The sequence below is a fragment of the Alosa pseudoharengus genome, unplaced genomic scaffold (assembly GCF_046254945.1).
Source record: "Alosa pseudoharengus isolate Yale_2024_CS ecotype anadromous, Long Island Sound unplaced genomic scaffold, YU_APseudo_1.1 YU_APseudo_1.1_scf_2, whole genome shotgun sequence".
In the NCBI taxonomy this organism is placed as follows: Eukaryota; Metazoa; Chordata; class Actinopteri; order Clupeiformes; family Clupeidae; genus Alosa; species Alosa pseudoharengus.
In genome coordinates, this window is record NW_027468663.1 from 26,263,469 (window position 1) to 26,277,649 (window position 14,181).

General features: G+C 42.5%; 1 protein-coding gene and 1 long non-coding RNA gene across 3 annotated transcripts in view; one reads left to right on the forward strand and one right to left on the reverse strand.

Annotated features, from left to right (window-relative positions):
- LOC143134168 (hydroxysteroid 11-beta-dehydrogenase 1-like protein) overlaps positions 1 to 14,181 on the reverse strand; it is a 40,692-nt gene that overhangs the window by 20,154 nt on the left and 6,357 nt on the right. The window lies entirely within an intron of this gene.
- LOC143135177 (uncharacterized) lies at positions 6,312 to 8,521 on the forward strand. Its single transcript, XR_012988830.1, has 3 exons — positions 6,312 to 6,567; positions 6,685 to 6,843; positions 8,481 to 8,521. It is a non-coding gene; the product is annotated as an uncharacterized LOC143135177 (long non-coding RNA).

The following is a 14,181-nucleotide window of genomic DNA, read 5'->3' on the forward strand; positions in this document are numbered from 1 at the left end:
TCTTAAATGTTTGAGTGTGCGTGTGTAATAGTCCCTATTGCCTAGGGACTAATAAGCTACCTTATAATTACAATGTTAGCTTGCTTATCCCTTTACCTGCACTTTTAACATTATTTCCATCAAGCTACATCAAACCATTTTCAATCATCAGTTGCTGCCTGCCTTCTAAAACCTACTATTTACTGATCTAAATCCAGTAACTCCGTTAATGCTGCGGCTGAACGACAGTCTGAAACGCACACTTGGCGTCATTGGATTTCACACACGTGTAAAAGAAAAGCTAACTTTTATGCACAAGCTACGTTTTGCACAAGCTACGTTTGATACTTTTTCTCTATGTCTAAATGTTCACTCCTCGCACGTCTAACTTACATTTTTACAATGCAGGGACTGTAACTACAGATATACTAGTTATAAATCATTACTTTATTTAGGCAGAACAAGTTTGTTGTGGTTTCCAAGCTCATTAATGTTAACGTTAGCGGTCTTCCACTGATATTCATGGCATTAGCTAGCTTTGTGGTTAGCTAGTCTATGATGAGCCCTAATTTAGCAATGGAAAACGTCATACTGCAAATTGTAAAACATACACTTTCAAAATAACAGGCCGGGGAGAGATGATAAGTCTCACTGCTATAACTGTCACGCTATTAAAGAAATACATCTTCAGTCACATTGTCAAAAGTTAAAAGGACAGACAGTCAACTACACTGTAACAACGTAACGTAATTACTAGCTAATTCCTCTTCACTCTCGGCTTATTTAACAGCAGCAAAACTGGACATTGTTTTCACGAATTTTGTCATGCTTATTTGAGTTAAGAGAACTGATGGGGATGTTCTTTTAATTGTTATTTCAAGCAATGTATGTCTCGTGACCAAATCACCATGAATACACTTCACTGATGATCTCACTCGCGGATAACTGGTTCTCTCTGCCCGACTCTGGCTGGATCAGCAGGTTGCAGAATGTGTGGCGCGTTAGTGTTGCCAGCAGGGACGGTGTAGAGTGCCCTCTGGTGGACAAACTGTACAATGCCAACACTCATGACATGGTTGAAGGGTGTTTCGTCCGTTTTTATTTTATTTTTAAAATATTCATTTATCGGCCATTATAAATGCCGATACCGATAGTTTGGAAAATGCCTACACTGTAAAAAATTGAATTACGCTTTGTTCAAGTAATTACATGTTCACAATTGAATGGACAGGAAATAGGAATTATTATTAACGAACAGAAAAATCCACATCAAACTGATAGGTTGCATCTCAGTGATGTGTGAATATACAATAGTGAATATTCCGAATTGAAAATACTTAATTGCCACAGGTGTTTATTCAGCGCATGCGCTTGCTGGCCAACACACGGGGTTTCTTTTCCTCTCAGCATTCGCAAGGGCTGGGCAACGTGCTTCTCTCCCGGTTGAAGTTTTCTCCACTTGACTTGCAGGATGGCCAAACTTTGAAAAGGTACGTGTTTAACAGGCTTTAAGCATGTATTCCTCATTGTGTCCTACTCAAGAAATGATTTAACATGTCTGTGTGCGTTTTTATTAATTTAAGATTTCGATTGACTAGGTGCTAGTTTTGACGCAGTGTTTGCTATTGGGCTAGCTCATATGGCATTCGCGTTAGCTAACTTTCGAGCGACGGTCGGACCATATTGACTGTTTCTTTCTCCCATTTACAAACTGTCAGCGCATCTGTGGTACAGTAGGCTATGGTCCTCTTCTTTAACCAGTGCGGTATTTCTGATTTCAGTGTGCACAATGATCATGCGTCATGTAATGTTCATAAGTTGAGTGCATTAGTCTGTGCCACGGGTGCCTGTCTATCTGGCACTAGCCATGTAATTTACCAGACCAGATAGAGCTCGGCATATGGCAGATTTGAATTCAGCACACCCAAATTGACAATGTATGACTGTTTGCCGACTTTGTCTCACAAATGCCTTTGGGTGTCACAATCCTGGATTTCAGTACCAGTGTAATAGTCGTGTTCAGAGAATGGATAAATTACACTGTCTCTTTTATAAGTACTATGTCACCTGGCTAGCTTTGGTGTGTTCACCTGCCATTGTGGGATTGGCAAATGTGATTGGTCATGCCATAGGTCCTGCTGTAATTTGCAAATTCACTTATTGGAGCTCACTGCTTTCTTTCTTTCTGTTTACATGTTTCAGATAGGAACACCAAATCTCCGATGTTCTGCAAGTACTGCGGTTTTTCCTCAGACCAGGACAATCTTGTCAGACACCAGGAGCTTCACCACAGGAGACCCCACCACTGGCCTTGTGTTCATTCCAACTGTCCTTGTGTGTTTAAAACTCGAGGAGCCTTAAAGTCACACCTTTCAAGACATCATCACAAAGGTGCACTTGTTCATGATCAGTCTAATTTCACCTTCAAATGTGAATGTTGTGATTTTCAGGAAATATGTTCTGAAAGGGACTTTTTTAAACACCTAGGAAATCATCTTAAAATTCAGGAAACCGTTCAGTGTCCCTTTTTAGGTTGTGACTTTAAAACAAATGCTTACAAAACATTCAGTTCACATAAAAGCAGAAAACATAAGCAGTATAGTACAAAAGACTTTAGAACTGTGATTCAGCCGTTTGCTGTAACTGCAGCTGGAAGTATTGATGCTGCTGCTTCAACTTTAATTCAACAAGAATCGAGTCATGTGTTGGAGGAACATGCAGTAGAACATTTTGATGGTACAACAGTTGAGAACAAACTTGCAAGTCTTTTACTGTCTATGCAAACTGTCTTGCATGTCTCACGAAGTGCAGTTCAAACAATAATTGAGGGTCTACGTGATGTATTGATTTGCTCCAAATCCAACGCATTTCAGGCAGTTTCAGAGGTTCTGGCAAAACACAACCTTTCATCAGAGAACACACTAGTTAAGGAGATAGTTGACTCTGTTTTTGCTTCCAATCAATTACTGTCAACAATTTCTGAAAAGGGCTGCCTATCTACTGACTACAGAAGAAACTTGTATTTTGCACAGCATTTTCCTTTGATTGAGGCAGTGGAATATCGATACACTCAAGATAGTAGAAACACGTTTGTTTATGTACCATTGACTTTGGTGCTTGAAAACTTGCTGAGACGCCCAGATTATTCAAGTGCATTAGTTCTGAGTCAAGAGCACTTGCCTGGTGTTTACAGGACTTTCCAGGATGGACAGTACTTTAGGCAGCGCAATGTTTCCCTTGGTGAAGAGACAGAAATCAGTATAGCCCTTTATATTGATGAATTTGAACTGTGCAACCCGTTGGGAACATCACGCAAGATCCACAAAGTAGTTGGAGTGTACTGGGTCATCCTAAACTTACCAGTGAAGTTCAGGGCAGGTTTGACATCCATTCAGTTGGGAGCTTTAGGAAAGAGTGTTGATGTCAGGAAGTTTGGTTATGAGAGTTTTTTAGAGCCCCTTATAAAGGATCTTAAGCTGGTAGGTCAACATGGGGTCTTTGTGGAGAACTTGAAGACGACTGTTAATGTGAAGCTGTTTTGTGTCTGTGCAGACAATCTCGGAGCACATAGTTTAGCGGGATTCCAGGAAAGCTTTATTGTGGATAAGTTCTGCCGTTTTTGCTTAGTGAGTCATAGAGAAATAGCAACTGTTAAATCAGGGGATTTTGTTTTGAGAACTGTTGAACAGCACAATGAGTTTGTGGACGAGCTTAAGCGAAATGCAACACTTAAGAGCGTAAATGGTGTTAAACGTGAGTGTGTTTTGAGTAAGCATTTGTCTAACTTTCATCCTGTAACAGGTTTCCCCCCTGATGTCTTGCACGATACTTTTGAAGGCATTGTTCCGCTCGAATTAGCATTGTGCCTTTCAGACTTAATTTCTAAAGGCTTTTTCACTTTGGACCGACTTAACCACAGCATCAGATCATTCCCCTATAAATACACAGATAAAGTCAACAAGCCTAAGATCATCGCTAAATCAGCCCTTTCAAAGAAGTCTGTTGGGGGGAATGGGCATGAAAACTGGGCGCTGCTGCGGCTGCTTCCTCTCATGGTTGGTTGGCTCGTCCCAGAGAGTGAACCATCATGGGAAATATTAATGGACTTGAAGGAGATTGTTCAAATAGTTGTTTCTGACAAATTCACAGAAGAAACATTAAGTTATCTGGCATTTAAGTTATCAGATCATCACTTACTACTTAAAGCCACGTTTCCTGATTTTGTCTTAAAACCAAAACATCACATAATTGAGCATTATCCACACCTCATACGCTGTTATGGTCCATTAGTGGAACTATGGACCATGAGGTTCGAATCAAAGCACAGCGTCTTTAAAACAGTCGCTCGGGATGTACATAACACAAAGAATGTACTGCTTTCCTTGGCTGCAAAGCATCAGCAGTTAATGGCATACAATTTGGCTGGAGAAAGCCTCTTTAAGTCTGACTTGTACATCGACAAAGTTGTAGCTGTTCATGTGGGAACTTTGGACAGTGCACAGAGATCTGCGGTGTTAAGAAAATTGCCACATGTTGACACGGTTTCTATTACTCGTAAACTCGAACTGTTTGGAACAGAATATTCTCAAGGTATGATTGTCACAGCTGGCCATTGCAATGGGCAACCAGAGTTTTTCAAAATTTTGAGCATCATTGTCCATTGTGGCAAAGTATTATTCTTGTCAAAGAAGCTCGTTCCCTGGTACTTTGAGCATTATAGGTCTTTTCAAGTAGAGGACAGTGTCTATGGTGAAATCATGGTTGTTGATGTCAATCAATTGAATCATTTCTATCCTTTGGCAGCTTACCTTGTTGGGGGAAAGCTCTGGGTGACGCTGAGGACGCATTGTTAGACGGATCATGGTGAGTCTTGCGTTATTCCCAAACTTGTCTCATAAATTCCAATTCTATAAATGTGTTTGTATTGTGTAATGTATTGCACTGCTTCATAAAATAAAGGGAACACCTAAACAATGAAATGCAACTCTCAATCAATCATACTTCTGTGATAACCAGCCTGTCCAGTTAAGAAGCAATATGCATTGTGAATTGATTTTGCTTACTGTTTTCCTTTCTGGCTGAGTTTTTCGTCATATGTGCATTATGACACCTGAAGGTATTATGAGGTGGTGTCTCTCAATTTGCTCAGTGACTGCAACTCCTCTCATCCCAGTCAATTTGCTCAGTGACTGCATCTCATCCCAGCCCCATGAGTATCTGAGATGAGTTGCACTACCTGAGCAAATTCAATGGGTGACAGACACTGCCTCGTGGTTAGTAAAGCGGTGTGAAACTGTCCTAAATGCACATGTGACCAAATACTCAAACAGATGGTCTGAGACTCCACCTGGCAACAATTTTTTGGGGCGTATTTTAGTAATTGCCAGTACTTTCTGTCTATTGCCTGTTAAATATGACCAAAAGTAGGCAAATGGATTCACAATGAGTTGCTTTGTTACTGGACAGGCTGTTATCTGACATATGATTGATTTGGAAGTTGCATTTTGTTGCTTTGGTGTGACCCTTATTTTTTTGAGCAGTGTATTTTCCTTAACCTGAATGTTTCCTGTTCCATAGGTACTGTTGCTTAGAGTTGTACTATCTGCTGATGAAGCAAGGCGTGTCCAACTTCCAGACTTGCCAGAGTCTGTGGATGCGCTTGTGGATTTCCTTAAAGAAAAACTACAACTTCAGGGGGATTTCCAATTGCAATTTGAGGACCCTGAATTCCAAAATGCCCGTTGCAATTTGTCAGAGATATCAGAACTTCCACCTCAACGTGCAGTTCTACACATTAAGTGGAAAGGGCATTCAGCTTATGAAGATCACTTGGATCTATCGCAGTCCCTTGGATCCATCTCGTCACTCGACACTGCAAGTCTAAGCTCCTCCAAAGGAGCCTCACCTGCAACTTCACCCAGCCCCTCACCCACCTCCACAAGAAATTTGCGCAGTGCGTCAGAGTGGCCCTCTCCATTCCCTATCCCTGCTCTGTCTCTTGATGTTGAGCTGAAGTTAAGAAAAGGCAATGAGGCATATGAGAAGACCAAGAAAAGCATTGATGTTACAAGAGACATTAAGACAGACATTCTTGACAAAATTGCCCATGCTGCCTTTGATATAAAAGCGTACCCTGAGCCTCACGAAGTAGAATCCATTGCAGTTGCTTTGATCACCAAATACCCATGCCTCAGAGATGTTGATGGCAACGGTTATGATGGCTGGCTTGGCAGTATCCGGAACAAGTTCAGCAACTTCAGAGCAAAACTGCGGCTGGCAGGTTGCAGTGACGTTTCCCTCAACAGCAAAAGGAAGGCCAATGTAGAGACTGGACCATACACACTGAAGAAGGCCAAGCGTGGGGAGATCAACCATTTTCCTGAACATCCAAATCAGCAGGATGATTCCTCACTTGAACAGCAAAGAAAGCTCTTGGTGGATGCATCAAAGACAGCCAAAATAGATGAGAAATTCGTAAGAGAAACGATGGAGATTACCTTTTCCCTGAGGAGAAGGGAGATTGTTGATGACAAGCCGATGGTGATAGAAGTGCAAGACAGATGGCCTGCTTTATTTTTCAAGGAGCAGGTAAGAATTTACAAATTTGATACGGCTGTAGACATCTGGTTACATTTCCTTATGCTGAGAACCCTTCTATTGTTTGACCTGTTCCTTTTTGTGTATGTTGCTTTGGGTATTTGACAGATTGATGCTGAGTTTTTTCGCATCACAAACAAGATGCTGTTGAGGACCTTTAGAGCTGCAGTGGACAATTACACTCCCAAACTACTTCGTCTGTACCGTGCCCGAAATGCAGCCTTTGGAAAGGCTATGGATGATGTCATGGCGAAGCTTGATGATGAGGTATGTTGTGGTGGAAATTCTTAGCTTTTTGGAAGACTGCTCAAACCAGGCCAGGCTTTTTTTTATTTTAAACTGATCATATTAAAAACAAAGAACATATGTTGCACTGCTTCAAAAACATAAAAGGAACAGCAAAGCAATGCAACTCCCAGGTCAGCCATACACCTATGTCAGCCTGTCCAGCTAGAAAGAAACAATTGTTGTGAAAGGGTCTTTGTGCAAATTTAACAGGCAATGGGTAGAAATTAGAGGTACTAACAAAAAAAACAGCCCACAGTTATTCTGTTGTGGTGGCCACAGACCGCTTCTTTCTTTCTGGCAGATGATTTTACCGAGAGGCGGTGTCGATCACTCACTGAATTTGCTCCGGTAGTGCTGCTCATCCAAGATGGCACATCGTGTGCTGTTGAACATCAAAATTGTCACATCCACCATTGGCGCCCTATGCTCTTCACAAATGTTGTTGGCAGCATTACCTGTGATATAAGCAAATTACTCCCCGGACCTCATGCCCTCTTCATGAAGTCTGTTTCGGACCATTTAGAGCAGAAACATTCACGGTAGTGGCCTGCAAAGCTAGTTTTGCAGGGCTCTGGCAATGTTCTTCCTGTGCCATATGTTGCAAGGAAGAAGATCGCAATCTTGCTGCTAGGTTGTAAACTGTCTGTCCTCAACGTCCCCTGGTGTGCGGTCACGTCCCCTGGCATCTCCTCCATACTCTGCACACTACTGATGGGTACTGCACACATTAAAGGAGAAGTTCGGTGTGAAATTGACCTTAGCTGTACTGAAAGATGTTGCCGAGTACTTACATGTGTCCAATAGGCACCTTCGCTCACCCCCTAGCATTCCGAATTACGCCGTTTTTAGCCAAGTAGCTGTGGGGGGCATAGCGTAGCCTATGCAGCTAAATCACTATTTTTACACAATTAAAAGGGTTCCAAGACCCTCAGAAGTCTACCAATGCAGTGTGGAGTTACTTGGAACCTTTTTAATGGTGTAAAAATAGCGATTTAGTTGCATAGGCTACGCTATGCCCCCACAGCTACTCGGCTAAAAACGGCGTAATTTGGAATGCTAGGGGGTGAGCGAAGGTGCCTATTGGACACATGTGAGTACTCGGCAACATCTTTCAGTACAGCTAAGGTCAATTTCACACCGACCTTCTCCTTTAATGAGCCATCTTGGATGAGTACCATTAGCTGAGCAAATTCAGTGGATGATCCACTGCCTCATGATGCCATCAGGGATATGAAACTGTCAGGATGCACATGACCAAAAAAGATCATCTGTGAATGCCACAGAGGAATAACTATTTTTGGGGCATTATTTGGTTATTACCTCTAAATTCTATCCATTGCCTGTTATATTTGCACAACAGAAGGCAAAATAAATTCACATTGTGTTGCTTCCCAACTGGACAGGCTGATATCATAGATTGACTTGATCATGATTCACTTAGTTTTATTGCTTTGTTTTTGGTGTCCCATTTATGTTTCTGGAACAGTGTAGTTGCTGGGGGACATTTTTAATTAATATGGGAGTAGGAAAAAAATGAATGAGTAAAAATATTTTTACTATTAGAAAGTGTTTGAATTATTATGACTAAACTGTTTTTTCCTGCTTTTTTGTCATAGACCTCTGACATCCTCAGGCACCGCAAAGATGCTGCTCTTAGAGGACTTCCGGTATTTCTCCGTGAGGACCCTACGGAACTTTTCAAAGAATGCCTTGTAAGTAGTCATTAGCATCAAACAGGAACTACGCTTTTTCCAACAAATCATATAATGACTTACAGTGCCTTTTTTATGTTTCATACTGTGTACACTATACTCATGCACACTCAGACTGAAAGTATGCTGACATACATGTAGGACAGAGTAATAGAATACAACAGAGAATAAAAATAGAGTATTAGTGTAAGATGAGGTAATGAATAGAAGAGGGGGTGGGTGTCTTTGTTGATTCACCTGTGGCACCTCTCTGAGGGCAACAGTTCAAACATCTCTGTGTCATTGATCAGCTGGGGGGGTTAATGCATAGAAATTCAACGTAAAACATGCAGTGGTATTAGGGAGGGTAGAGTGGCACAGACTGAATAAGTGAGTGTGCGTGTATGTGGTGGTGGTACTGCCATTTCTCCTGGCATCCCCCCCCATGCTCTGGACACTGATAGTGGACACGACAAATCTTCTTGCCACACATTGATGTGTCATCTTTGAGAACCAATAGCTGAGCAACCTCAGTGGATGATACTCTGCCTCATTTAACCTACATTGTAGGTAGGCTACAGGGGTGTGAATACACGTGACCAAAAATCAGACGGAAAGTATTTGGGTGGGGGTTGGAATGGTCTGTGGATGCCTGCAGAAAAAAAAAAGTATTTCTGGGGCGTAGTTTGGTTATTACCTACAATTACTGCTCATTGGTTGTTAAATTTACAAAACTGCAGGCAAAATGAATTCACAATGAGTGCTTCCTTTCTGGTATGATTGACGGGGAGTTGCATTGCTTTGGGTTTGGTGTTCCCTTTATTTTTTGGAGCAGTGTATAATACTAGTGTTGTGTAGTGTCATGTAATGGGACCCAGCCCCATGAGTTTTGTCATGAGTAGATGGGGGCAGAGCAGATTTGCAAAGTCAATGTGAGGTGTAAAAATCCTTTTTTTGTGCTTTTGTTTTCTGCAGGAGACCGATGCAGATGATGTGGCTCTCCAGGGCGTGGCTGTGGGCATTCTTTATGTTCTCGAAGACTGTGGTCCAGGGACATCTACGCAAGTGCAAAACATTGCCATCATCCTCGAAGAGAGAGTTGTTTTGGAAGATATCCCAGATACTCCAACTGCTCTGGCATACCTTTTTGGCTTCCTTTATGCCCTGAATATCTCCTACCCAAAGGCTCTGAAGTATACCTTCGATACTTTGCAAAATGTCTTCATGGAGATTGGTCCAAAATGCACACAGCGTGTACGATCTCTGAAAAACAAACTGGCACTGTAAGACTGACGACGAGGCTGTATTTTGAAATGCGTGTTGGTTACATCAAGTTCCAATGATGGCCCATGTTCTCACGGTGTTGGAGTATGGCTATGTTTCTGAGGAAACAAATGTGGATGACATTTTAACAAACTTGCACTGTAAGACTGAAGACGAGGCTGTGTTTTGAAATGCGTGTTGGTAACATCAAGATCCCTTGATGGGGGTCAGCTCTATGTTCTCACAGCCCAATGGTCCCACAGCTTATTCTTGCTGCTCCATTTTCCCACATTTTAAGAAATTATTCAAATATAAGCCCACAATTCCATGCTGCCACATTTCAGAGTAAACTGAGAGCATGTGCCTTTCTCTCCGCCATGGAACATATGGCCTAAATTTGAATAAAATCTTAGAAATGTGGGAAATGGAGCAGCAGGAATATGCAGTGGGACCAGTGGGCCTAAAAATGTTAAAAGTCTTAGTGATGTGGGACCAATGGGCTGTGGGAACATAGACACGCACCCCCTTGATGGCCCATGTTCCCACGGTGTTGGAGTATGGCTATGTTTCTGAGGGAAAAATATGGATGACATTTTACCAAATTTGCACTTAGAGTGAATACAAGGTTGTATTTTGAAGTGCATACCGACCAATGTTCTCATTGTTAGCGTATGGCTGTTTCAGAGAAAAATGTGTGTTTTTTTTTTTTTGTTTTTTTTTTATGGGTTTTATTTTGACCTCAAGGAATTTTTTATTGCAAGCTCCGTTTACTTACCAGACATGTTGAACCTTATGGTATTTAGGTTGTGCAGGCCCATGTTCTGAATCAGCCATTGTGTATTTAGGCTGTGTAGGGTCAATCAGTATCTACCGTTAGAGGGGCCGTGTCAAACATGCAGCTTGTGTTTCAGAGCAAGTAGATCAGAATGACATGACACCCCAATACAACTGCACTTGTTATTGCGGCTTGGCCTGTGAAACCAAACTACTGAAGGGCCATATTTTGATTTAGACATTAAACCCCATTTAACCTCTTGCTTAAAAAGACAAAAAATAGGTATAACTCAGGGGGCATGCTCTTAAATTGTATGAATACTTGTGATTTTGTTCAACAGTACTTGTTGAAATAAAAAAAAATCAAAGTGTGAAGTTTGTTGTACATTATTGAAATTTTGTTATTGTGTAGAACAATGACAAAAGAAATGTATACTTGACTGATAAATTTTAATTACCGCAATTGCCTTTTTGTAGTACTGTGAATGTCACTGTTCAGCAAAAAGACTAATCCGTGTTGGTAGAATGAGGAATTGAAAATTGACTTAATTAAGAATTCTTAATAAACATTACAGTGTTATCATAGTTGAGATTATCATGGGAACATCGTTGGCAAAACATGCCGACTGTTCAGCAAACAGATTAATCCCTGTTGGTACAATGAGGAATTGAAAATTGACTTAAATAAGAATACTTAACTATGATAACACTGTAATGTTTATTGAGATTATCATGGGAACATCATTGGCAAATCATAAAATTCTGAATGCAGACGGTTGCCTGCAAATTTTCAATATCCTCAACTATTTTTTTTTTACAGTGTAATATCGGCCGATAATATCGGCCCGCAGATAATATCGGCCCGCCGATAAATCGGTCGGGCTCTACTTCTTACAGAGTGGTTCTGACCGAACATACAGCCTTCCAGATTTATCAGCCTGGCTTCAGATGAAATCCCAAGCTAAGCTCATAGCAAGCTGAGCAGCAGCGCTTTACCAGAGTGAGGTGCAACATCCTGTTAGGGAAGAAAATCGCGCCCCTACAAGGCAGGGGGAGAGATCTACCTCTATTTTCTATAGCACAGGTGAAGAAACACACCCGACTCAGCATCCCAAGCCACAAAACAAATTCAAACCGTTCTGCCCCTACTGCAATAGTAAAGAACATTTCTTGAATTCATGCACAGAGTTTAAGAGCCTAAGTACAGAAAGGGCCCTGGCATGGATTAAGGATGGACAGCGTTGCTGGAGGTGTGGGCGGACTCACTCTGCAGATGTATGCACACTGAAGCGGCCATGCAAAACATGCAAAGAGCATCACCTGACAACCCTGCATGAAGTTGCTGAGCAAAGCCAGAAGAGTGTACTCTCCAGCTGCTCCAGCTGCCAAGATCTACCTAGACAGGTCAACTCGCTCACCCAAGGTAATGCTCAAAGTGGTGAAAGTACGCCTGCATAATGACAATAGATCGATTGAGACGTATGCAGTTATAGACGATGGCTCCGAGAGAAGCATTATTCTACCACAGGCAGTCAGACACTTGCAGCTTGACAGAGATCCAGAGACCCTTGCCTTGCGAACTGTGAGGCAGGATGTAGAGCAGCTTCATGGAGCCTCCGTCACCTTTGAAGTATCCTCCATGCACCAGCCTTCCAAGAGGTACCGAATAACCAACGCCTTCACCTCTGAAGATCTAGCTCACACTGAGCACACCTATCCAGTGACGTCCCTACAAAGCCAGTATGAACATCTCCGACATCTGGCCCTGCCACACATTAACAAGGCTCAGCCACTTCTCCTGATAGGCTCTGATATGCCTCACCTCGTCGTTCCTCTACAGCCGGTGCGCACTGGCCCTTTAGGAGGTCCTGTGGCAGTACTCACCCGTTTCGGCTGGACGAGTATTACAGAGGTCTTCTCATCAGAACAGCAGTGTCTGCACACATCCATCATCCCCCAGAATACAGAGCTGCTCCATCATGTAGCGTGTCAGGTTGATACTCTCCCCCACACCAATGAAAAGGCAGCAATAAGGTCAAAGGACCAACACACCTTGACACTGCTCAAGACAGAAACCTCTCCGATCGACGTGGATGAAGTCAAACGCTATGCAACCCCTCTGCTCCAACGGACTGGTGCCCCCCTGCTTCACAGCAGCATAGAAGCTGTACCACTCAGCCTACGCAACACAGAGAGGATGTTGTCGAAAGACGCCCAACGTGCTGAAAGGTACTGCCATGAGATAAATAAACTACAAGAGACTGTCACCTCGGTAAGAGAGACAAGAGACCTTCACACTGCTGGTACCGAGGCCCAGAGTTTCTCTATCACTTAGAGGATGAGTGTCCAGCACTGCCTGTCATTAAACCTGAGCCTAATGATTCAGAACTTAAAAGGCCTGCATTCAGTGGGAAAATCACAACTGACTCACCTGACTTAAGCAAGTTTGCCAGCCGGGAGGATCTCATTAGTGCTACACCCAGGATCCTGCACGGGGCGGCTCCCCAGCCTTCTTCTACATCAGCTGGTGCAGAAGACTTCAGCGAGGCAGAGAACCATTTAGAGACTTTCCTGGAATTGCTGAAGACCCTTAAGGCTAATGTGCCTCTGCCCGCTCACAACCAACTAGCATCTTTGGTCCCCGAGTTCAAACCCGACAACGGACAGGTAAGGACCGCCTCTGTACAGGTGAAAGACCGGACTCAACCTGTCATCTGCCGGGTGCCACTGACTCAGCTGAGCGATGACAAACCAGAGACAGGTGTGACCTGAAATACTGAGGCTTTCTCTATGGTTGGAATGTCTAGTTTGCCAGACATTCGGGGCGGCTGTGTGAGAAAGCCTGTGATAGGAGAGACGAAGGGATGACATCATCAAGTATCGACTCCCCCTCCCCCCATTTTACTTTCCCTCGTTTTACAGTCGTTGCAGTTGTCTCTCTAAAACCGTGAACAACAATGTACCTATTTCCTGTGTGCGTAAATTCAGAATGTAAGTTACCTACTTTACTTTATCATTAGGTCACCGGAATGTGAACCCGTTAGCTTGTTAACTTGTTGTATTTTGTACGTTTGCATACAATATTAGTAAAGCCATATCCTGTGTTCTTGTGGCTAGTCTAGCTAGTCTAGTTAACTAACATGTTAGCTTACCACTTCATCTAATTAATCATCATTTTCCATGTGTGAAGTATCCTAGTAATGTCTGTTAACATTGACATTAACTGTGTTGCATTAATATGCTTAACGTAGCAATGGCAAGTTAATCACTTAATACCTTGAGTCTGTCTCAATTGGTGTACTTACGTGAGTACACTTTCGTGTAGTACACTATGTGCACTGTGTGCTTACTGGCCGAGTGCGCAAATTTTAACAAAATAGTATTGTCTCATATCAAACACTAACTCCGTGCACTTCACGGAAATGACGATCGCAAACATTTTAATATAACTTTATTGCCGTCCTCAATTCGACAGTGACATGGTCATACTGTGTCAAAACATGAACCGTTTATGTTATAACTTGCTTGTACCTCCGTAAAGTCTGTTTTCCACTGCTGCTGCTTCAGCTTTCTCAACCGCGATTACCAC